The 24,799-nt window shown below is 39.9% G+C and overlaps 1 long non-coding RNA gene across 1 annotated transcript; it reads right to left on the bottom strand.

Annotated features, from left to right (window-relative positions):
* Window positions 1-2,944: 2,944 nt before the first annotated feature.
* Window positions 2,945-24,776, bottom strand: LOC108537180 (uncharacterized). The gene is made up of 3 exons (XR_001887728.1): window positions 24,740-24,776; window positions 12,521-12,636; window positions 2,945-3,323 (listed from the first exon to the last, which is right to left on the bottom strand). It is a non-coding gene; the product is annotated as an uncharacterized LOC108537180 (long non-coding RNA).
* Window positions 24,777-24,799: the final 23 nt, after the last annotated feature.

Genomic DNA, 24,799 nt, shown 5'->3' with positions numbered 1-24,799 from the left:
AGGTGCCCAAAGAGGCTTCAAAGGGGCAGGACCCTGCTGTGATCTCCATGTTCCAGGGGCTATACCTTAGGAACCTGATTTAGCAGCATAATGACAGTGGATCAATCACTCCCTCTCTCCGACCCCCGGATGGACATCCACTAACAAGCTCTAATGTATAAACCAGGAAGTTCATCAATTAACTTATAACTGGGTCTTGGATCTTCTGGTAAGTATTTTTTTTAATCTATAGGCAGATATATACAGAAAGCCAAATTACTCTCAAAAGTCTGCTGCACATAAACACAGACTCAGTACAAGGGGAGTTAGTGTTTCAAGTGTTTCATAGCTTTATCTTGGATACAGCCCCATGTACATGTCTTAGTAAGGAACAAAGCAGATTAAATCCTTCTCATTTCTTTATCTAAACTTGATCTAATAGCTTTTCTAGTTCTGACATTTTATACTTAATTTCACTTGATTTCCATTGTCTTCTGGTGCAAATGGAAGCATAACAGGAACTCAAAAGGGTCAGACAAACCACCAGTGTAGAGAACCATGTCTCAAGATACACGAGGAAGAAGAAAGAGTGCCCTTAACTACTTTGCCTGACTTCGGATCTCCAGACACAGATAAATTATACCATAATGTGCAAGAAACACAGATACTGTTAGGAATCCTCTGAGACATTTGGAGACATTATAAAGATGAGAAGAGGTGCTTGTAGCCTAAAAACAAACAAATGTTCTGATTTTCTAAATAAAGACATAATCTGATCCAGAAAGGACAGGAAAGTAAGTCTCAGGCGAATCTCTGACATAGTTTAGGTAGATTACTGAGCACAGAAAAGAATGCAGTGATCTCCAGGAAGCAGCATGAGTTCAGTACAAATGCCTCAGCCATACCAGTTCACCATTTACTATTTACTTTTCAGACATGTTTATTTATTAGTTTGTCAGATTTAAGGTTTGAGCCCATATTTAAATAATAAAATCAACTGGATGATGTTTTCTTTCTTTGTTGCAAATCAGTTAATGTAGCAGTAATATTTGCGGATCAGAAGTCTGGGTTAAATCCTTTAGTGAGTCCATCCCAATCAGGTGCCACATGTGCCACTCTGCCTTCTGTAATAGAATTGGAAAGCAACATTTCAGTTCCAGTGAAACTATATTACCTTTATTTGGAATATCTCTATATTCCTCTTTCAGAATTTTCTTCTGAAGTTTATTTTTTATTTTCACAGGTAGAAAGTCACTGCCCTCTGGAGAATAGATTTTACCTTTTCCGGAAACAGTCAGTTCTATCAGAAACAAAAGAGATAAACTTTGATCACCTAGTCAATTGAAGGATGGGATAGAGAGAAAGAGGAATGCAAAGATTAGGGTATACATATAAACAAAAAAAATAAAAAAAAAACCAATTTAGTGTGCGTCTTGTAAATTGGCCCTGAAAGCAATCTCTAAAGAGGAATTTTTTAATAGGGAAAACGTCCTTAATACTTTTCAAATTCTTAAAGATTATCTTGCTTTCAAGTGTTTAAAATGTAAGTTTAAAATGATAAGGCAGATTGAACACAGAAATACATACAGACTTTTCTATACCTTCCTTTCTTCTGATCTAGCAATGTAATCCAAGCATTATAAGTAACTTTTAGTTGTAGAACATATTTCATTTCATTTCGAATGCATTTTTTATGTATGATTTTAAAATCAGGATATTAGATTTTATCTCCTAATGTTCTGATAGGCTATAAATCATAGCTCCTTTATTTAAACTTAAACAGAATTTTAAAACACATGAGAATAAAGATTTAGGTAGTTTTAAGTTTGTATCTTTTGTTAAATTATTTTGAAAGCAGAATTCAAACTTTGAACGCAAAATATTGTTGCTGATAGGTTCACATCATATTCAACTGTTACGTTATACGTGACTTTAACAGAATTTTAAGTTAGGAGATGAGCAGTAATGTTAGAAAGTAACATCTGTAATATTACTTTTCCAATATACCTCATCCATGCAAATGTCTCCTAGGGACATTTCAAATAATCTTCACCAAAAGTTAATTAAATAAGAAATGAGGCCAGATGTGGTGGCTCACGCCTGTAACCCCAGCACTTTGGGAGGCCGAGGCGGGTGGATCAAGAGTCAGGATATTGAGACCATCCTGGCTAACATGGTGAAACCCCGTCTCTACTAAAATACAAAAAAATTAGCTGGGCGTGGTGGCAGGCACCTGTAGTCCCATCTACTCGGGAGGCTGAGGCAGGAGAATGGCGTGAACCCGGGAGGCTGAGCTTGTAGTGAGCCAAGATCGCACCACTGCACTCCAGCCTGGGCAACAGAGTGAGACTCTGTCTCAAAATAAATAAATAAATAAAATAAGAAATGATATTTATCTATTTATAATTAATCTTTTCCTGATTTACAAAACTACATATAATTCAACAACATTTTATAAAAGCAAGGGAGGGATTAAAATAAAGTGAATGTGGGAAAATTAGCCAGGGCTGATGCAGGGATTCACATTCATGCTTTGAAGTCCTATGTACTTGTTAAATTTAGCTTAGGCTTTCTAACAGTCATTGCAAAGAAGGAAACAATCAGTTCCATTATTCACAAGCTTTTTTTTTTAAAAAAGTGCTATTTAGAGGGGTACAGCACTCTAGGTTCTTGAAGCCTGGGGCTTGAGCTCAATCATCTGCTAGCCAAAATACTTCCTAGTGGTAAACTGGTTGAAAGCTGAATAAGAGCTGTATTTTGTCAGGAGGGCCTAAAAATGTCATTCCTCTGCTCTANTTCTAAATAAAGACATAATCTGATCCAGAAAGGACAGGAAAGTAAGTCTCAGGCGAATCTCTGACATAGTTTAGGTAGATTACTGAGCACAGAAAAGAATGCAGTGATCTCCAGGAAGCAGCATGAGTTCAGTACAAATGCCTCAGCCATACCAGTTCACCATTTACTATTTACTTTTCAGACATGTTTATTTATTAGTTTGTCAGATTTAAGGTTTGAGCCCATATTTAAATAATAAAATCAACTGGATGATGTTTTCTTTCTTTGTTGCAAATCAGTTAATGTAGCAGTAATATTTGCGGATCAGAAGTCTGGGTTAAATCCTTTAGTGAGTCCATCCCAATCAGGTGCCACATGTGCCACTCTGCCTTCTGTAATAGAATTGGAAGGCAACATTTCAGTTCCAGTGAAACTATATTACCTTTATTTGGAATATCTCTATATTCCTCTTTCAGAATTTTCTTCTGAAGTTTATTTTTTATTTTCACAGGTAGAAAGTCACTGCCCTCTGGAGAATAGATTTTTACCTTTTCCGGAAACAGTCAGTTCTATCAGAAACAAAAAGAGATAAACTTTGATCACCTAGTCAATTGAAGGATGGGATAGAGAGAAAGAGGAATGCAAAGATTAGGGTATACATATAAACAAAAAAAATTAAAAAAAAACCAATTTAGTGTGCGTCTTGTAAATTGGCCCTGAAAGCAATCTCTAAAGAGGAATTTTTTAATAGGGAAAAACGTCCTTAATACTTTTCAAATTCTTAAAGATTATCTTGCTTTCAAGTGTTTAAAAATGTAAGTTTAAAATGATAAGGCAGATTGAACACAGAAATACATACAGACTTTTCTATACCTTCCTTTCTTCTGATCTAGCAATGTAATCCAAGCATTATAAGTAACTTTTAGTTGTAGAACATATTTCATTTCATTTCGAATGCATTTTTTATGTATGATTTTTAAAATCAGGATATTAGATTTTATCTCCTAATGTTCTGATAGGCTATAAATCATAGCTCCTTTATTTAAACTTAAACAGAATTTTAAAAACACATGAGAATAAAGATTTAGGTAGTTTTAAGTTTGTATCTTTTGTTAAATTATTTTGAAAGCAGAATTCAAACTTTGAACGCAAAAATATTGTTGCTGATAGGTTCACATCATATTCAACTGTTACGTTATACGTGACTTTAACAGAATTTTAAGTTAGGAGATGAGCAGTAATGTTAGAAAGTAACATCTGTAATATTACTTTTCCAATATACCTCATCCATGCAAATGTCTCCTAGGGACATTTCAAATAATCTTCACCAAAAGTTAATTAAATAAGAAATGAGGCCAGATGTGGTGGCTCACGCCTGTAACCCCAGCACTTTGGGAGGCCGAGGCGGGTGGATCAAGAGTCAGGATATTGAGACCATCCTGGCTAACATGGTGAAACCCCGTCTCTACTAAAAATACAAAAAAATTAGCTGGGCGTGGTGGCAGGCACCTGTAGTCCCAGCTACTCGGGAGGCTGAGGCAGGAGAATGGCGTGAACCCGGGAGGCTGAGCTTGTAGTGAGCCAAGATCGCACCACTGCACTCCAGCCTGGGCAACAGAGTGAGACTCTGTCTCAAAATAAATAAATAAATAAAAATAAGAAATGATATTTATCTATTTATAATTAATCTTTTTCCTGATTTACAAAACTACATATAATTCAACAACATTTTATAAAAGCAAGGGAGGGATTAAAAATAAAGTGAATGTGGGAAAAATTAGCCAGGGCTGATGCAGGGATTCACATTCATGCTTTGAAGTCCTATGTACTTGTTAAATTTAGCTTAGGCTTTCTAACAGTCATTGCAAAGAAGGAAACAATCAGTTCCATTATTCACAAGCTTTTTTTTTTAAAAAAGTGCTATTTAGAGGGGTACAGCACTCTAGGTTCTTGAAGCCTGGGGCTTGAGCTCAATCATCTGCTAGCCAAAAATACTTCCTGGTGGTAAACTGGTTGAAAGCTGAATTAAGAGCTGTATTTTGTCAGGAGGGCCTAAAAATGTCATTCCTCTGCTCTAAAACCTTCAGCAACTCTCCACTGCCTATACATTAACTATACATTTCTTTTTTTTTTTTGAGATGGAGTCTCGTTCTGTCGCCCAGGCTGGAGTGCAGTGGCCGGATCCCAGCTCACTGCAAGCTCTGCCTCCCGGGTTTACGCCATTCTCCTGCCTCAGCCTCCCGAGTAGCTGGGACTACAGGCGCCCGCCACCTCACCCGGCTAGTTTTTTGTATGTTTTTTAGTAGAGACGGGGTTTCACCATGTTAGCCAGGATGGTCTCAATCTCCTGACCTTGTGATCCGCCCGTCTTGGCCTCCCAAAGTGCTGGGATTACAGGCGTGAGCCACCATGCCCGGCCTACTATACATTTCTTGATCTGATATTTGAAGCCATCCTCAAAACCAAGTCAAGGTGAGCTCCCTGAAGGCAGATAGCATTTCTTATTCAATATTGTATTGCTAGCATTGTCACAGGTCCAGTGACAGTGTAGGTGTCAACAGATGCTCAGAAACAACTCTTACATACAGGGACTCTCAATCAACCAAGAAAATTGGCAGAAACCTCTCCAGTCCTCTTTTCTCTATCTGTAAGGCCTTCCCCTGCCAGCCCTGCCAGTTAAATGCTGGCCAATTTCTTCAAAATCAATACTAATATCTTCATCACCAATAATAGCTACAGTAACGTCACTTTGTATTTCTATTGTGTTCTATAGCTCACAAGTACAGACACAAAAAATCCAATTCTATTCTCATAATCAGCCTTGCTTTGTAGTCAGGGCAGGGATCATGGTCCCAGCTCCACAATGCAGAAACCACATCTTGTACAAGATCACATCCTTATTAAATGGGAGATGCCATTGCCTCCTGATTTCCACAACAGGTTGTGGTCTCTTTCTCTTCTTCAAACTCTTGTGGCATTCAGTTTGGCGTCTCTTATCAAAATAATTCCACTCATTTTATATATTCCTTTATAGTTTATAAAAAAATGGTTTCTCATCCAAAATTCCTATTTTTTTCATTTTTACAACTTCATTCGGAAAAAAATTAATCCTCTCCTTACTATGAGAACCCTGCTGCTTTCTCCGCTCTCTCTAAAAATATAAAAAGTGAAAGCTAATCAGTAGATTTCACCACTATCACTGCATTCATTTTATCATCTGCCAAGAACAATAGAAACTAACATTTTCAAGGTTCCTACTCTCTGGAAGGTTCTGGGATAATTTTTAAATAGCTAATACTGCTTTATTTTACTACTTTGCTCTTAGACTGTTAAATTTCACACACACGCATGCACACGCACATGCACACGCATGCACACACGCACACCCTGAAACAGTCCTAACCTGAAAATAAAGTATGTACTCTCCTTCTGTATGTACACTTTGACCAGTGGGGAAAGAGAAGAGGAGTAGGTGACGAAAAGGAGCTTAAATCCTTTCTAAAACTCTGCTACAGTGACTGATTTAAGAACCAAGTCTAGCTGGAGTCCATCAGAGGGATCCAGAATGTGTTGACAAGAGCTGCCAGTTAGGGGAATTTCTGGTGACGACATCCTCAGGTAGGAAAAGACTCCAGCAGAGAGATTTTGATGAGGAGACTCTTCATCTTTCACCTTGGATCTGAGTGACAGCTCCAAGCCAGAAGAAGGCTGGAGAACAGAACCAAAGTGGAAGCCACCACCAGAAATCTTTTGGGTTTGAGGACTGGTAAGTCCCTGTGCTAAGATGCAGCACTACACAACTCCAGGGGGCACTCTTCACATGGCCCATACTGTGCACATGACCTTGGAGTTATGCAACATGGGGTCCTCCTCATGGTATCTGGCCCTGTCCTCCCATACCACTGACTGCATGTCACAGGGGACATCCATGTCAAGACCCTCAAGGGAACTGGAAACTTTCAAGCTTTCATTACTCATTTAATGACTTGGTGCTTGGCATTTTGATTTCAGTTCACTTTATGGCTTCCTTGAATAAGATTTTAAAGATGTCTATGATGGGGAGCACCGGGATTCTCTAGACATGCTAAGCAGGAACTCAAAGGTGAGTATCATGCCAATTGTGTGATTCCTCCCATAGCATAACTCAGGATCCTGATGGCAAAGATTTCTCTGGAAAAAAGGTCAACTTCATCCAGACTGTGTGGCCTCCATTTTTTTAGCTATGTTTTTCTGTGAAAAGCATTACCTTTTGAGAAAAGCAAATTAGAAATTATTCTAATTTATATATGGGGCCCAGCAACAATTTCCCATCCACCCTTCAGGTCTGTAGTTCCTAAAACTGACTGTACTTTAGAATTGCTTACAGAAAATGTATTGATACCTGGTTTCTACTTTAGGACACGTCAGTCAAGATCTCTGAAGGTGGGCCCCAGGCAACTAAATTTTTTTTTTTTTTTTTGAGATGAAGTCTCACACTGTTGCCGGGCTGGAGTGCAATGGTGCAATCTCAGCTCACTGCAACCTCTGCCTCCCAGGTTCAAGCGATTCTCCTGCCTGAGCCTCTGGAGTAGCTGGGATTACAGGTGCCTGCCAGCATGCCCAGCTAAGTTTTTGTATTTTTAGTAGAGATGGGATTTCACTATGTTGGCCAGGCTGGTCTCAAACTTCTGACCTCGTGATCCTCCCGCCTCAGCCTCCCAAAGTGCTAGGAGCAACTACCTCTTTTAAAAAGTGTCTAAGTGATTCGCTATGCTGTCAGGGTGGTGAACCCGTGCCTTGGGTAGNAACTACATTAGACATAAATGTCTCACATGTCTTTGGATTTCATCTTTTTGTTTCCTTGTTTGTGTGCTTTTGAGATGAAGTCTCACACTGTTGCCGGGCTGGAGTGCAATGGTGCAATCTCAGCTCACTGCAACCTCTGCCTCCCAGGTTCAAGCGATTCTCCTGCCTGAGCCTCTGGAGTAGCTGGGATTACAGGTGCCTGCCAGCATGCCCAGCTAAGTTTTGTATTTTAGTAGAGATGGGATTTCACTATGTTGGCCAGGCTGGTCTCAAACTTCTGACCTCGTGATCCTCCCGCCTCAGCCTCCCAAAGTGCTAGGAGCAACTACCTCTTTTAAAAAGTGTCTAAGTGATTCGCTATGCTGTCAGGGTGGTGAACCCGTGCCTTGGGTAGTTTTTTAATTCTTCCTCTAATCTCAGTCTCAGTGATAAATTGAGCTTCAGAAGGTTTGCTTAGCTGGAGAAACTCAGTTATGAAACTGGAGAGGACATCAATGAGATCACAAAGGCAATGAGACGAACAGGTCATTTAAAACAAATATTTATCAAGTGCCACATTCCCGGTCATGTACCAGGTGCTGGGAACACAAAATAATTCTGACAAAGTCCCTGCCCTCAAAAAGTTTCTGCTCGAGCTGGAAAGACAGGTATGTGAATTACTATAACACAGAGCAAAATTAAATCAAGCTATTATGGGAGCACAGGCTGGGGAAAGAAATAAGGGAAGGTTTTGGAGGAGAAAATACATTTGAGGTAGGTCTTCAAGCAGGGATAAAGTTTTGATCAATGGAAAAGAGGCAGAAGGCATTCCAAAGAGGTACAGCTTGAGCAAAGGCATAGAAGCAAGAAAGTGGATGGGATATTGAGGAATTATAGGAACCTGGTTCAGAAAATAGTAGCCTATGAGGCTGGAGGTTTTTATTGTTTAATTATTACTTTTAAAATTGTCTGTAGAGTTGGGGTCTCATGTCACCCAGGCTGGTCTCAAACTCCTGCCTCAGCTTCCCAAAGTGCTTGGGTTACAGACGTGAGCTACTGCACCTGGTGAGGCTGGAGATTGAAATTTAAATGTGAAGCCAGGCACATTGGTGCTATGATTGCACCTGTGAATAGCCACTGTACTCCAATATAGCGAGACCCTGTCTCTTAAAATGTTTTTGAAATTAAAAAAAAATTGGTGGAAGGCCTCAGAAGCCCCCATAAGTAATCTGTAGGTGTTAGGAGTTTGTGAGTCTATATCTATATGGTATGTGTCTTAGATGAAGAGAACACAACAAAGATTAAAAACCAAACCATGCCATGATAATATCTGAAACAAATAGAAACATGATCAATATGAACTTTGATAAATACATCTGAGGTAGTTACTCATCCTGTTTTTGGGCAGCCTTCTCTGTTTTTATGCTTTAGCACTTGTAGGTGCTAACCATGAGGCAGAAAGCTGCGCAGACCAGTCACTTAAATTATTTATCCTAAATCAAGTTGTGTTTAAGAGTCTTCTCTTGTTACTCCCACCACTCTGAGGGAGCTGGATACACCACTGTTGCATTTTTTTTCTGTGCCTTTTACATATGTTCTCTCTGTTGAGAATGCCATTTCTTCCTTCTGTGATAATGCCCATGTACTGACTAAACTCTTAAGTTGCCAGTTCTGTGTGTCTTTCTATAGCATTTTTGTAGGGACAGCTAATCTAAGTTATTAATTATACTGTTTTTAGTAACATGTCTGTCTTCCCTGCCAGACTGTGAACCCCTGGAAGACAGAAACAGGATCTTTTAAAACTTTCAGTCACCAGGACTCAGCACAGTGGCTGACATGCTAGTGTTGCAGACTGAGTAAATGAATGAGAAAGCACTTACCAGATGTTGGAAAGATTTAAACTTATCAATTATGTCCTTTAGTGTTTAGGTACTGGGATTCAGGAAAATTTTTTCCATATTTAAAACCATTTGCTCAGGTTCAAAACACTTCTCTTCTGAAGTGTACACTTATATAAGCAAAATGACAGCTGCTGAACCTATCAATTTATTTCCATGAAACAAGCAACATTTCTCTCTTTAGTACTAATCTGCCAAGGAAATATTAAAGTTAATGTATCTTTGGCTAGAAATATAAATATTACTCAAAAAGCTCTTGAAAACAACTGAAGCCTACAAAAGGGGAAAAAAAATCCCCTAAGGGATATGACAATAGAATCTCAGGCTTTCTGGGATAAGAGGAGAGAGGGTGGTATTCTTTGTGAATTTTGATGATTTCTAGTTCCTTAAATGTATTCCACTATTTGGGGGATTAAAAGGTTTACTGGTGAGAGTGTCAGTTGTCAAAGGACTAAGGATAGATTCTTTAATCCTGTAAAAGAGAGCTCCAACAACTTCTCCAACAGGAATCTTGAAATATTTGTTATCTCAGTAATTATTTTGCCCTATTGTTATACTTCCTTGGTTCTTCAACAATCCTGTTACCTCTGCAAGAAATAACATGTTTAAGGAAATTAATTTTTGCACAGTTGCTCCCGAACTCTATCTGTAAGGCACCTTGTCTATTACTCTGTGCATTTGTATTGGTTTTTGCCTCATGTATTTTGATGCTCTGTTGTTAGGTGTGTACACATTAAGGATTGTTTTGTCCTCTCAGAGAATTGAACCATTTATCATTAGGTAATGTGCTCTTGTTCATCCCTGATAATTTTCCTTGTTCTGAAGACTGCATTGACTGCAATTAATAGAGTGACTCCAGCTTTCTTTTGAATAGTGTTAGCATATATTAGGGGTTAAATTGTATCCCCTCCCCCAAATTTTTATTGTTGAAGTTCTAACTCCCAATACCTCAGAATGTGACTTGTATATTTGGACACAGGGCCTTTAAACAGGTATAAAATTAAAATAAGTTGGTAAGAATGGGCCTTAATCCGCTATGATTAGTGTCCTTATATGAAGAGGAAATTTGGACACAGACACGAACAGAGGGACGTCTATATTCTTCTCAAGAGGGAGAAGATAAATCTACAAGCCAAGGAGAGAGGCTAAGAACAGATCCTCCTCTCATGATCTTCAGAAAACAATAATTCTGCCAACACCTTGATCTCAGACTTCTAACTTCCAGATTGTGAGAACATAAATTTCCCTTGTTTAAGCCACCAATTTCTAGAACTTTGTTATGGAAGCCCTAGCTAATGAATACAGCACAGTCTCTCTTCCTCCATTCCATTACTTTTAACCTACTTGTGTCCTTATAGAGTGAGTTTCTTGTAGACAACATATGGACCTTGTTTTTTATTGACTGACAATCACACTCACAAAAAATTGACATATTTGGACAATTCACACTTAAAGTGGCTATTGACGTATTTGGTTTAATATCTACATGTTCCTAATGTTTTCTACTCATTGCATTTGCTTTTTGTTTATTTTTGCTCCCCCTTCTTTTCTATCTTCTTTGGCATATCAATTACACTTCTTTTTGAATTTTTTTAAGTAGTTGTCCTAGAGTTTCCAATATACACTCACAACTGATCTAAGTCCACTTTCAAGTAATACAATGCCACTCTAGAGATAGTGCAGTTACTTTATTCCCAATTCCTCATTCCCATCCCTTAAAGCATTTATGCCATTCATTTGAATTACCCATAAGCTATCATCACCCAATATATTGTTACTGTTATTACTTTAAACAGACAGCTGAAAGGTTTAAAGCACTAGAGGGACAACAGGACACATACCAAATTACTGTACTAAAATGTAGACTGATGGGTCAAAAAAACACAGAAAGTCTGCATTATAAGGTAGTCATTTGGAGGAAGGAGGCATTAAATCTAGAAATTCTAGAAATATTAGGAGAGGCCGTATTTGGTAAGAACATGGAAAGATGAGTAGGATTTGGACTTGCATAGAGGGGAGAGCAACTGGTAGAGAATATCCCAGGTGGAAGGCATGGGATAGGATTGGGGAAAGGATTGGGATTAAAAAACACTGAGAATTTCAAGTTGGTTAGAACTTAAGATGTGTGATGGAGAGTAATTGGAAATAAAGTTAGAAAATAAGGTTGGGCTCATGTGGAATTTCTATTAACTTTCATGTTTGTACATCTATCATGTAATATTAATTGACATTAATAATAATAATAATAACTAAGGTACCACAAAATCCAAGGTGCCTTGTAAACTGCTAAGGTAAAAAATAACATTTAATATAATTTTAATGCTGTTTGTTTACAGTGCGCTCATTGTAAGTATAGTGTAAAGTTTCATTTTTGAGGAGGAGTTAGGATGATAAGGCATGTGAATAAGAGGAATTAAAGTCAGTGAACAAAGCAAAAATTACATAGTCAAAATTACCCTTGAAAATTCTTTAAATTGCCCAAAAGGTTCATTAAGCATGACTTTATAAATACTATTTTATGCAATAATTCTTAGGCATACTAAGTTGTGAGAATAACTAAACTAGCTAATCTAAAGAACAAAAGGGAAGAGGGAAAAGGGAATGAAATTTATAAGCAGATGTCTGGGCATTTAAGCCACTCCATACATAAAATGATTATCAAATTCCTCTGTAGTGAATGGGAAAGTGTTTACTCATTTGGGTTTGCTATAAAGCCTCTTTAACCTTACTATATATATGAACAGACTGTTCAGTGATGGTGTGTGTGGTGGCAGAGGACAATAAAGCAGACAGTGGTGAGGTTTAAGTACTAAAGTCAGTGGATTCATTATATATATATGTTTAAATTGATATCATAAGATAGTAGAAACATGGGTTTTTTTGTCTACAATAGTTAGAATTATCTAGATTGAAAGTAGAAGTTCATCTGAGCTAGTTAAAACAATTAAAGAAAAATGAGGGATACATTGGAGGGAGGTGGAGTCAGATGGCCGAACAAGACACCTTCAGTGAACATCTCCCCTCCAGGAATAGCAAATTGAAAAACTATCCATACAAGAAAGTTCCTTTGTAAGAACCAAAAATTAGGTGAGTGATCACAGTACCTGGTTTAAACAGCTTATCAAGGAAAGGCACTGAAGAGGGTAGGAAAGACAGTCTTGAATTGCTACCACCACCCCTCCTTCATCCTCCAGCAGCAGCTGCGGTGAGGAGAGAGAATCTGTATGCATGAGGGAGGAAGAGCACAGTGATTGTGAGACTTTGCATTGGAATTCAGTGCTGCCTGTCACAGCAGAAAACAACACAAGAAAGAATTTAGCTGGCATTCGCAGATGAAGCATTTAGACCAGCCCTAGCCAGAGGGGGATCACCCATCCCAATAGTCAGAACCTGAGTTCCAGCAAGCGACATGACCATGGGCTAAAGTGCTCTAGGACCCTAAATAAACTTGAAAGGCAGTCTAAACAAGGACTCCATTTCCTGGGCAAGTCCTGGTACTGTGCTGGACTCAGAGCCAGTGGACCTGGGGGGCATGTGACCTAGTGAGACCCCAGCTGGGGTGGCCAAGGGAATGCCTGTGTCAAACCTTCCTTAACCCTAGGCAGCACAGCTTGCAGCTCCAAAAAAGACTCCTTCCTTCCACTTGAGGAGAGGAGAGGGAACAGCAAAGAAGACTCTGTCTTGCAACTTGGATACCATCTCAGCCACAGAACAGGGTACCAGGAAGAGTCCTGAAGTCCCCAAACCAGTCCTAGTTCCTGAACAACATTTCTAGACACTGTGGGCCAGAAGGGGACCTTCTGCCACAGTTCTGGCAGGATTCATCTCTTGCTGACTAAAGAGCACTTGGGCCTTGAATAAACACCAGCAGCAGCAGGGCAGTACTTGTCACAGGACTTGGATGAGACTGAGCGCTGTGCTAGCTTCAGGTGTGACCCAGCACATTCCCAGTTGTAGAGGCTATGGAGAGAGACTCCTTTGGTTTAATGAAAGGAGAGGGAAGAGTAAGCCTTGTAGCTTGGTTACCAGCTCGGCCACAGTAGGGTAAAGCACCAAGTGGGCTCCTGGGGTCTCCGATTCCAGGACTTTGCTCCTGGATGGCATTTCTGAACTAACCCAGGGCCAGAGGGGAGGACACTGCCCTAAAGAGAGACCCAGGCCTGGCAGCATTCCCTGCAAGCTGACTGAAGAGCCCTTGGGACTTGAGTAAACCAAGTAGTACTTGCCAAAGGCCTGGAGCGGTGGTGGCCAAGGGGAGAAACTCCTTCTGCTTGAGGAAAGGAGAGGTAACAGTGGAAAGGACTTTGTCTTGTGGCTTAGGTGCTAGCTCAGCCACAGTAAAATAGAGCACTAAGAAGCTGCCTGAGGTTCCCAGCTCCAGGCCCTGGCTCTCAGATAGCATTTTTGAACCTGCCCTGGACTGAGGGGAGCCTATAGTCCTGAAGGGAAGGACAGAAGCCTCGCTGAATTCGCCACCTGCTGACTGAAGAGCCCTTGAGCCCTGAGTGAACATTGGTAGTAGCCAGGCAGTGGCTGCTGCAGGCCCTGGGCGAGACCTACTGCTATGCTGGCTACAGGTATGACCCAGCACAGTCCCAGTGGTGGTGGTTACGGGGGTGCTTGTGTCACTCCTCCCCCAGATCCAGGCAGCTCATCATGGAGAGACTCCATTTACTTGGGGTAAGTAAGAGAAGGGAACAAGAGTCTCTGCCTGGTAATCCAGGGAATTCTCTCAGATCTTACCCAAGACCACCAAGGCAGTACATCTATGAGTCTGCAAGAGTCACAGCATTACTGGGCTTAGGGTGGCCCCTAATGCAGATATGCTTGCAGTGAACAGAGACTTAGATCACAACACTCAATTCCCTCTGAATACCTGGAAATCCTTCCCAAGAAGGATAGGTACAAACAAGCTCAGACAGCAAAGACTACACCTAACTCTTCAATGCCCAGACATTGCTGAATATCCACAAGCATCAAGACTATTAAGGAAAACATGACCTCACTAAAAAACATACATAAGGCACTAGTGACCGATTCTGGAGTGACAGAATTACATGCACATTCAGACAGATAATTCAAAATAGCTTTTTTGAGGCAGCACAACAAAATTCAAGATAACACAGAGAAGGAATTCAGAATCATATCCAATAAATTTAACAAAGAGATTCAAATAATTTTTAAAAACCAAGCAGAACTTCTGAAGCCAACAAATTCAACTGACACACTGAAGAAGGAATCAGAGTCTCTCAACAACAGAGCTGATCCAACAGAAGAAAGAATGAGTGAGCCTGAAGATACACTACCTGAAAATACACAGTCGCAGGAGACAAAATGAGAAAGAATAAAGCATGCCTACAAGATCTAGAAAACAACCTCAAAAGGCCAAATCTAAGAGTTACCGACTTTAAAGAGAAGGTAGAGAGAGATAGGGGTAGAAAATTTATTAAAAGAGATAATAACAGAGAACATTCCAAACCTAGAGAAAGATATCAGTATTTAAGCACAAGAAGATTATAGAACACTAAGCAGATTTAACACAAAGAACACTACTTCAAAGCATTTAATAATCAAACTCTCAAAGGTGAAGGAAAGAAAGAACCTTAAAAGCAGCCAAAGAAAAGAACTAAATAACATACAAAGGAGCTCCGATATGTCTGGCAGCAGACTTCTCAGTGGAAACCTTACAGGTTTGACATGGCAGTACACATGGTGTGACAGAGTGGCATGACATATTTAAAGTGCTGAAGAAAAAACTTTTATCCTAGAATAGTATATCCAGTAAAAATATCCTTCAACCATGAAGAATAAATAGAGACTTTCCCAGAGAAACAAAAGCTGAGGGATTTCATCAACACCAAACTTGTCCTACAAGAACTGCTAAAGGGAGTGCTTCAATCTGAAAGAAAAGGATGTTAAGCAATAAGAAGTGATCTGAAGGCACAAAACTCACTGGTAATAATAAGTAAACAGACAAAAACAGAAGTTTTTTTCTTAAGATAGGGTCTAGATTTGTTGCCCACCCAGCCTGGAGTGCAGTGGTGCTATTAATAACACAGCTCACTGCATCCTCAACTCCTGGGCTCAGGTGATCCTCCCACCTCAGCCTTCCAAGTAGCTGGGACCACAGGCTCATGCCACTGTGCCCAGCTTATTTTTTAAAAATTTTTTATAAAGACAAGGTTTTGCCATGTTGCTGAGGCTAGTCTCAAACACCTGGGCTCAAGGTGTTGAGACTGCCTGGGCAGCATGGCCAAGACTGTCTTGGCCTCCCAAAGTGCTGGAGTTACAGGCACGAGCTACTGTGCCCAGTTAAACACAGAATATCCTAACACTGTAATTGTGGTATGGAAATTACTCACATCTTGAGCAGAAATACTAAAGGTATGGAAATTACTCACATCTTGAGCAGAAATACTAAAATATGAACCTATCAAAAGTAATAATTAAAACAACTTTTCAAGACACAGACAGTATAAGATATAAATAAGAATATTAAAAAGTTAAAAAGCAAGCAGTTAAAGTGTAAAGTGAAGTTGAAGTGTAGAGTTTTTATTACTCTTCTCTTTGCTTATTTGTTTGTTACAACCCATGTTAAGTTGTCATCAGTTTAAAATAATGGGTTACAAATTGTTATTTCCATGCCTCATGAGAACCTCAAATTAAAAAACCTACAGTAGATCCACAAAAAGTAAAAAGCAAGAAATTAAAACATACCATCAGAGAAAATACTCTTCCCAAAAGGAAGAAAGGGAGGGAGGGAGGAAAGAAAGCAGGCAGGAAGGCAGGCAGGGAAGACCACAAAACAACAAGAAAACAAATTATAAAATGGCAGAAGTAAGTCCTTACTTATTGATAGTAACATTTAATATAAATGGACTAAATTCACCAATCAAAAGACACAGAGTAGTTGAACTAATTAAAAGATACAATGATCTGTTGTCTACAAGAAACACTTTACCTTTAAAGACACACTGACTGAAAATAAAGACATGGAAAAAAAGTTTCATGCCAATTGAAACAAACAAACAAGGAGCAGGAGCAGCCATATATGCTTTTTTGCTTTTTTTCTTTTTTTTGAGATGGAGTTTTGCTCTGTTGCCCAGGCTGTAGTGCAGTGGCACAATCTCAGCTGACTGCAACCTCTGCTCTACTGGGTTCAAGCAATTCTCCCACCTCAGCCTCCTGAATAGCTGGGATTACAGGCACGTGCCACCACGCCTGGTGAATTTTTGTATTTTCAGTAGAGACGGAGTTTCACCATGTTGGCCAGGCTGGTCTTGAACTCCTAACCTTAAGTTATCTGCCCATTTCGGCCTCCCAGAGTGCTGGGATTACAAGCAGGAGCAGCTGTATTTTTATTAGACAAAAGATTTCAGACAAAATCTATAAAAAGAGACAAAGAAGGTCGTTATATAATGATAAAGGGGTCAATTCAGCAAGATAATTTAGTAATTCTAAATATATGTGCACCTAACACTGGAGAGCACCCAGGTATACAAGGCAAATATTATTAAAACTAAAGTCAGAGATAGACCCCAATACAATGACAGCTGGAGACTTCAACACCCCATTTTCAGCATTGGACACATCACCCAGACAGAAAATCAACAAGGAAACACTGGATTTAATCTGTACTATAGACCAGATGGACTTAATAGGCATTTACAGAACATTTCACCTAATGCCTGTAGAATACACATTCTTCTCTTTAGTATATGAATCATTCTCAAGGATAGGTCATATGTTAGGTCAGAAAATAAGTCTTAAAACACTCAAAAAAATCAGAATAATATCAAGTGCCTTCTCTGACCATAATGGAATAAAACTAGAAATCAAAAACAAGAGGAATTTTGGAAACTATATAAACACATAGAAATTAAAAAAAATAGGCTCTTGAATGACCAGCAGGTCAATGAAAAAATTAAGAAGGAAATTTAAAATTTCCCAAAACAAATGAAAATGGAAACATGACACAGCAAAAGCCATGAGATACAGCAGAAGCAGTACTAAGAGGAAAGTTTATAGCAATAACCACCTAATAAAAAAGGAGAAAAACTTCAAACAACCCAACAATGCATCTTAAAGAACTAGAAAACAAGAGCAAACCAAACCTCAAATTAATAGAAGAAAATAAATAATAAAAATCAGAGCAGAAATAAATGATATAAAAATAAAACAATACAAAAGATCAATAAAAAGATAAGATGATTTTGTGAAAAGATAATGTCAATCAGCTGTTAGCTGGACTATAAAAAAGAGAGAAGACCCAAAGAAATAAAACCAGAGATGAAAAAGGAGACATTATAATTTAAACTGCAGAAATTCAAAAGATCATTAGAGACTACTATGAGCAAGTATATGTCAATAAATTGGAAAATCTAGAAGAAATGGACAAATTTCTAGACACATACGACCTGCCAAGATTGAACCATGAAAAAGTCCAAAACCTGAACAGACCTATTATAGGTAATGAGATTGAAGCTGTAATAAAAAGGCTTCCAGCAAAGAAAAGCCCACTCAGGTGTCTGCTCCTAGATCAATTCCCTCTGGTCAAGGGTACGAAGGGATTCATGCTGGTACAACAGAGACTCATAAGAGTTAGCATTCGGATCTGAAGGGGAGGAGCAGTTCCTGGGCTTTTCTTTGCAGTTCTCAGAAAAGTAATGGGCCAGGAAGATAACCGATTAGGTCTATATCATTATGCCAAATTTGGATTTAATTTCAGATTCTTCATATACTTGCTTTATGATACTAGAAAATTTATTTCTTAATTCATGTACAATATACTGTTTTCCTAGTATGTTCCAGGAAACATACTAAGTTCTAAGTAAATAATAATGTATACCTTTCCTCAAGAAACTTAGAATCTAGTAGAGTGACAGACAAGAAGATGAAGAATTTGGCTAATTATGATAAGGACCTTTATAGGTATAAGCATAGATTGCTGTAGTAGCTTATAAGGGGACATTAAACGTGGACTTGAGAGGGTGGGAGTATTAGTCTGTTTTCATGCTGCTGATAAAGACATGCCTGAGACTGGGAAGAAAAAAAGATTTAATTGAACTTACAGTTCCACATGGCTAGGGAGGCCTCAGAATCATGGCAGGAGGTGAGAGGCCTTCTTACATGGTAGTGACAAGAGAAAGTGAGGAAGATGCAAAAATGGAAACCCTTGATAAAACCATCAGATCTCATGAGACTTATTCACTACTATGAGTAGTATGGAGGAAACTGCCCCCATGATTCAAATTATCTCCTACCAGGTCCCTCCCACAACATGTGGGAATTATGGGAGTACAATTCAAGATAAGATTTGGGTGGGGACACAGAGCCAAACCATATCATTCAGCCCCTGGACCCTCCAAATCTCATGTCCTCACATTTCAAAAGCAATTATGCCTTCCCAGAAGTCCCCCAAAGTCTTAACTCATTTTAGCATTAACCCAAAAGTCCACAGTCCAAAGTCTCATCTGAGACAAGGCAAGTCTCTTCTGCCTATGAACCTGTAAAATCAAAAGCAAGCTAGTTACTTCCTAGATACAATGGGGTACAAGTATTAGGTAAACACAGCTGTTACAAATGGGAGAAATTGGCCAAAACAAAGGGGTTACAGAGCACATGCCCTGTAACAGAAAGCCAGCGGGGCAGTCAAATTCTAAAGCTCCAAAATGATATCCTTTGACTCCATGTCTTATATCCAGGTCATGCTGATGCAAGAGGTAGGTTCCATTGTCTTCGGCAGCTGTGTCCCTGTGGCTTTGCAGGGTATACCACCCCTCCTGGCTGCTTTCACGGGCTGGTGTTGAGTGTCTGTGGCTTTTCCAGGTGCACAGTGCAAGGTGTCAGTGAATCTACCATTCTGGGGTCTAAAGGATGGTGGCCCTCTTCTCACAGCTCCACTAGGCAGTGCCCCAGTAGGGTCTCTGGGTGGGGGCTCTGACCCCACATTTCCTTTCTGCACTGCCCTAGCAGAGGTTCTCCATGAGGACCCCGCCCCTGCAGCAAACTTTTGCCTGGGCATCCAGGCATTTCCATACGTCCTCTGAAATCTAGGCAGAGGTTCCCAAACCCCAATTCTTGACTTCTGTGCACTTGCAGGCTCAAAGCCACGTGGAAGCTGCCAAGGCTTGGGGCTTGCACCCTCTGAAGCCACAGCCCAAGCTCTACATTGGCCCCTTTGAGCCACAGCTGGAGCAGCTGTGACACAGGGCACCAAGTTCCTAGGCTGTACACAGCACGAGGACCCTTGGCCCAGCCCATGAAACCACATTTTCCTTCGAGGCCTCTGGGCCTGTGATGGGAAGAGCTGCTGTGAAGACCTCGACATGGACTGGAGACATTTTCCCCATTGTCTTGGCAATTAACATTTGGCTCCTCATTACTTATGCAAAGTTCTGCAGCCAGCTTGACTTTCTCCTCTGAAAGTGGGATTTTCTTTTCTATCACATTGTCAGGCTACAAATTTTCCAAGCTATTATGCTCCACTTCCCTTATAAAACTGAATGCCTTTAACAGCACCCAAGTCACCTCTTGAATACTTTGCTGTTTAGAAATTTCTTCTACCAGATACCTTAAATCATCTCTCTCAAGTTCCAAGCTCCACAAATCTCTGGGGCAGGGGCAAAATGCTGTCAGTCTCTTTGCTAAAACATAACAAGAATCACCTTTGCTCCAGTTCCCAACAAGTTCTTCATCTCCATCTGAGACCACCTCAGCCTGGACCTTATTGTTCATATCACGATCAGCATTTTTGTCAAGTCATTCAATGAGTCTCTAGGAGGCTCCAAACTTTCCCACATTTTCCTGTCTTCTTCTGAGCCCTCCAAACTGTTCCAACCTCCGCCTGAGACCCAGTTCCAAAGTTGCTTCCACATTTTTGGGTATCTTTTCAGCAATGCCCCACTCTACTGGTACCAATTTATTGTATTAGTCCATTTTCATGCTGCTGATAAAGACATACCCAAGACTGGGAATAAAAGGTTTATTTGAACTTACAGCTCCACATGGCTGGGGAGGCCTCAGAATCATGGGGGGAGGTGAAAGGCACTTCTTGCATGGCAGCAGCAAGAGAAAATGAGGAAGATGCAAAAGTGGAAACCCCTGATAAAACCATCAGATCTCATGAGACTTATTCACTACCACGAGAACAGTATGGGGGAACCGCCCCCATGATTCAAATTATCTCCCATCATTCAAATTATATCCCACTGTGTCCTTCCCACAACACGTAGGAATTGTGGGAGTACAATTCAAGATGAGATTTGGGTGGGGACACAGAGCCAAACCATATCAGTGGGGGAAGATTCCTAGGTGTGATGACTTTTGAGTCCAACAGAATAAAGAATAATTTCTTTACTCTGGGGTGGAGGGAATGAAATGGGGAAAAACAGGCAAAAAATGGCATTCTAATAAGAAAGAATAATAGTTGCAAAATCAATTTGGATTTTTAAATATGTTTTATTATAGAAATCATAAAGGGGGCCTGGTGTGGTGGTGCACACCTGTAATCCTAGCACTTTGGGAGGCTAAGGTAGGAGGATCGCTTGAGCTCAGGAATTGGAGACTAGACTGGGCAACACAGGGAGTCCCAATTTCTAGAAAAAAAAAATTAGCCCAGTATAGTGGCATACACCTGTGGTTCCAGCTACTTGGGAGGCTGAGGTGGGAGAAGGTCAAGGCTGCAGTGAACCATGATCACTCCCATTGCATTCTAGTCTGGGTGACAAAGCAAGACTCTGTCTCAAAACAAAACAAAACAAAAAATGAAGGAAGGAAGGAAGGAAGGAAGGAAATACAAAAAGAAAGGAAAGGAAAAGAAAGGAAAGGAAAGGAAAAGAAGGAAGGAAGGAAAAAAGAGAAAAGAAAAAGAAAAGAAAAAAGGAAAGAAAGAAGAAAGAAAGAAAGGAAAGAAAGAGAAAGAAAAGAAAGAAAGAAAAAGAGAAGGAAGGAAGGAAGGAAGGAAGGAAGGAAGGAAGGAAGGAAGAAAGAAAGAAAGAAAGAAAGAAAGAAAGAAAGAAAGAAAGAAAGAAAGAGAATCACAATGGGATTTTGCTAAATTTTTAAATTAGTTTGGTGGAAATGGACAACTTTACAATATTGACTGTATTGTTTTTCCATATATTCGAGTCTTTACTTGTGTCCTTTATGGAAATATGTAAGTCAGGTTAAAGTATAAATACTGTTGTTAAGTAAGATCTGAGTCTTACTCCTGTTATATAGTATATGAGACTTGGACCTTGGTCAAGTTACTCTCTAAGCCTCAATTTCTTAGTTTGTACAATGGGGGTGATTGTAATACCTACTTCATGGGTTGTCATCAGTATTAAATAACATATTGCATGTAAAGTGCCTAACCAAGTGCTTTACATGTCATATACAATCAAATAAAAAGCTACTTCTTCCCCCCTCCCTTTTTAAATGGCTTTATTTAGGTATAATTGACACACAATAAGCACTTATACATAAACGTATTTACAGTGTACAATTTGGTAAGTTTTGACATATAAACATCCATGCAACTATTACAACAATCAAGATAATGAACATTTTATCACCCCAAAGTTTCCTCATGCCCCTTTGTGATCCTTCCTTCCACCCTTATCCCTCATCTAGCTTTCTCAATTCTTCAAATAGGTCTTGTAATTCCTTATAAACACAAACTTGATTTTTGTTATTTTTGAATGTAATCTTTCTCCTATATCAATTTTTTTTTTAAGAGACAGGGTGTCAGTATTTTGTCCAGGCTGGAGTGCAGTGGTGGAATCATAACTCATTGCAGTCTCAAACTCCTGGGCTCAACTGATCCTCCTGTCTCAGCCTCCTGAGTAGCTGAGACTATAGGTACATGCCACCATACCCAGCTACCTTTTCTTTTCTTTTTTAGAAATGGGGTCTTACTATTTTGCCCAGGTTGGTCTTGAATTTCTAGCCTCAAGCAATTCTCCCTCATCAGCCTCCCAAAGTGCTGAGATTATAGGCATGAGCCATCACGCCCAGTCTTCTTCCCACTGCATTTTAAAATTGATGATTGTTGTTTAGGAGAAGTATTTTATAACCACCTTATTGAATTAGTTTCAATTTATTCCATGGATTTTCCAAGAAAGCAATCAATCATAATACTCTAAAAGAATTTATTTTTTATTTTCTTTCTAACATATATACTTAATGTTTTGTTTTGTTTGGACTTCCTGGGTTCAGTTAGGACTTCAGGAAAATGTTGGCTAGTAGTAGTAGGCCTGCCCCTAACAACCTGATGACCCAGATTACAGAAAGAGGTCTATACACCGTAAGTTTGAACACTTAAAGATTATAAATCAAGCTAACCAACAGATTGAAAAGTTTTGACCAGGCACGGTGGCTCACACCTGTCATCCCAGCACTTTGGGAGGCCGAGGTGGGTGGATCACCAGGTCAAGAGATTGAGACCATCCTGGCTAACACGGTGAAACGCTGTATCTATTAAAATACAAAAAATTAGCCGGGCATGGTGGCAGGCGCCCGTAGTCTCAGTTACTCAGGAGGCTGACGGAGGAGAATCGCTTGAATCCGGGAGGTGGAGGTTGCAGTGAGCTGAGATCACACCACTGANTTTTCCAAGAAAGCAATCAATCATAATACTCTAAAAGAATTTATTTTTTATTTTCTTTCTAACATATATACTTAATGTTTTGTTTTGTTTGGACTTCCTGGGTTCAGTTAGGACTTCAGGAAAATGTTGGCTAGTAGTAGTAGGCCTGCCCCTAACAACCTGATGACCCAGATTACAGAAAGAGGTCTATACACCGTAAGTTTGAACACTTAAAGATTATAAATCAAGCTAACCAACAGATTGAAAAGTTTTGACCAGGCACGGTGGCTCACACCTGTCATCCCAGCACTTTGGGAGGCCGAGGTGGGTGGATCACCAGGTCAAGAGATTGAGACCATCCTGGCTAACACGGTGAAACGCTGTATCTATTAAAATACAAAAAATTAGCCGGGCATGGTGGCAGGCGCCCGTAGTCTCAGTTACTCAGGAGGCTGACGGAGGAGAATCGCTTGAATCCGGGAGGTGGAGGTTGCAGTGAGCTGAGATCACACCACTGCACTCCAGTCTGGGCGACAGAGCAAGACTCTGTTTCAAAAAAAAAAAAAAAAAGTTTTATCCTACTACTTTGACACATCTAACTTATAGCAAACATACATATAACAATCTAGAAGTCCAGGTCCAAATTTAGAATCTTTGAGTACCACACCTCCCGATTTTGTACCTGAGGAAGTTTTTCAGAACTTAACACAAATGATCTTTCATTTCAGAAGGTCTTATTTCACTGATCCTTGCATAAACATCATTTTCTCATGGTATTGACTAATACTTTAATTTTTCTCCTTAGAATCAAAATTTGATAAACACATTCTGGGGCTCATTGTAAAACAAACATCAGCATACATTATGTTCCCAAAGAAAATCCAAATTGCTTGGTAGATTTGGTGCTTTGTTTTAGAAATTGTCTTTCAAGGCTTTTTAAAGGATCTACAGGCTCCTAATCTTCCCTGGTCCACAATTTCTACCTCCAATTCTACTGGAAGACCCTAAGAACTGAGTTTCCTTAACTGTGGTTTGAACATCCTGATCACTTCTGAGACAATACCATTAGTGAATACATTCTAAGCACGTCATCTGAATATTCACAGACATCTTTTAAAAAGGGCTGGATCTGGAAGTTAGGCCATGAAGAGAGGAAGACCTGTGACTTGGACAAGGCTTCAAAGCCGGTCACCTGCTTGTTCATGTGGTAGCAGCTGGTCTAACTGGAATAACTTGGGAAGGAAATTAGGACACCCAGTTGGAGTTCCAGCTCTGTCATAAGCTGGCTAAACTGGAGTGAGTCACTTAAAACTCTTTGTTAAACCCCAGAGTCATAATCTACAAAATCGGGATAAAGACGTTTGCCTTAAGCCCTCCACCAGTTTTTGGAGGAAACCACAATTGACTGAGCTTTAATTTTTGCACCTGTTGCAATTAAGATGGCACTCCTGCCCTTTCCATTTCACAGGGTTTTGGGGGATGGGATGGGGAGGCAAAACCTTTCTGAGCTTCAGTTTCAAAACAGAGCTAAGAATACATGCCCAACCCGCAAATAAAATTCTAGGAAGAACAGAGGAAAACTGCAAAATGCAGTCGGCCACACAAGCATGAATTGTCTTGAACACAACAAGCAGACCTGAAGAGGGTTTGTGCGTCTCTCCTCTTGGCTCGAGTCACAACCCCATAATGTAAATCAAAATCACTTTTGAAAAAGGCTTTCGCTGTTCAGAGCGGCGTCCGCATTTGTACTCACCTGCGCGCCCCCCACACCCCACACGGCTGCCTCGCGGGACGGGAAGGGGGCGGGGCCCAG

This window comes from Rhinopithecus bieti, unplaced genomic scaffold (genome assembly GCF_001698545.2).
Source record: "Rhinopithecus bieti isolate Rb0 unplaced genomic scaffold, ASM169854v2 scaffold_12088, whole genome shotgun sequence".
NCBI classification, from domain to species: Eukaryota; Metazoa; Chordata; class Mammalia; order Primates; family Cercopithecidae; genus Rhinopithecus; species Rhinopithecus bieti.
This window is presented reverse-complemented; position numbering and strand designations above follow the sequence as displayed.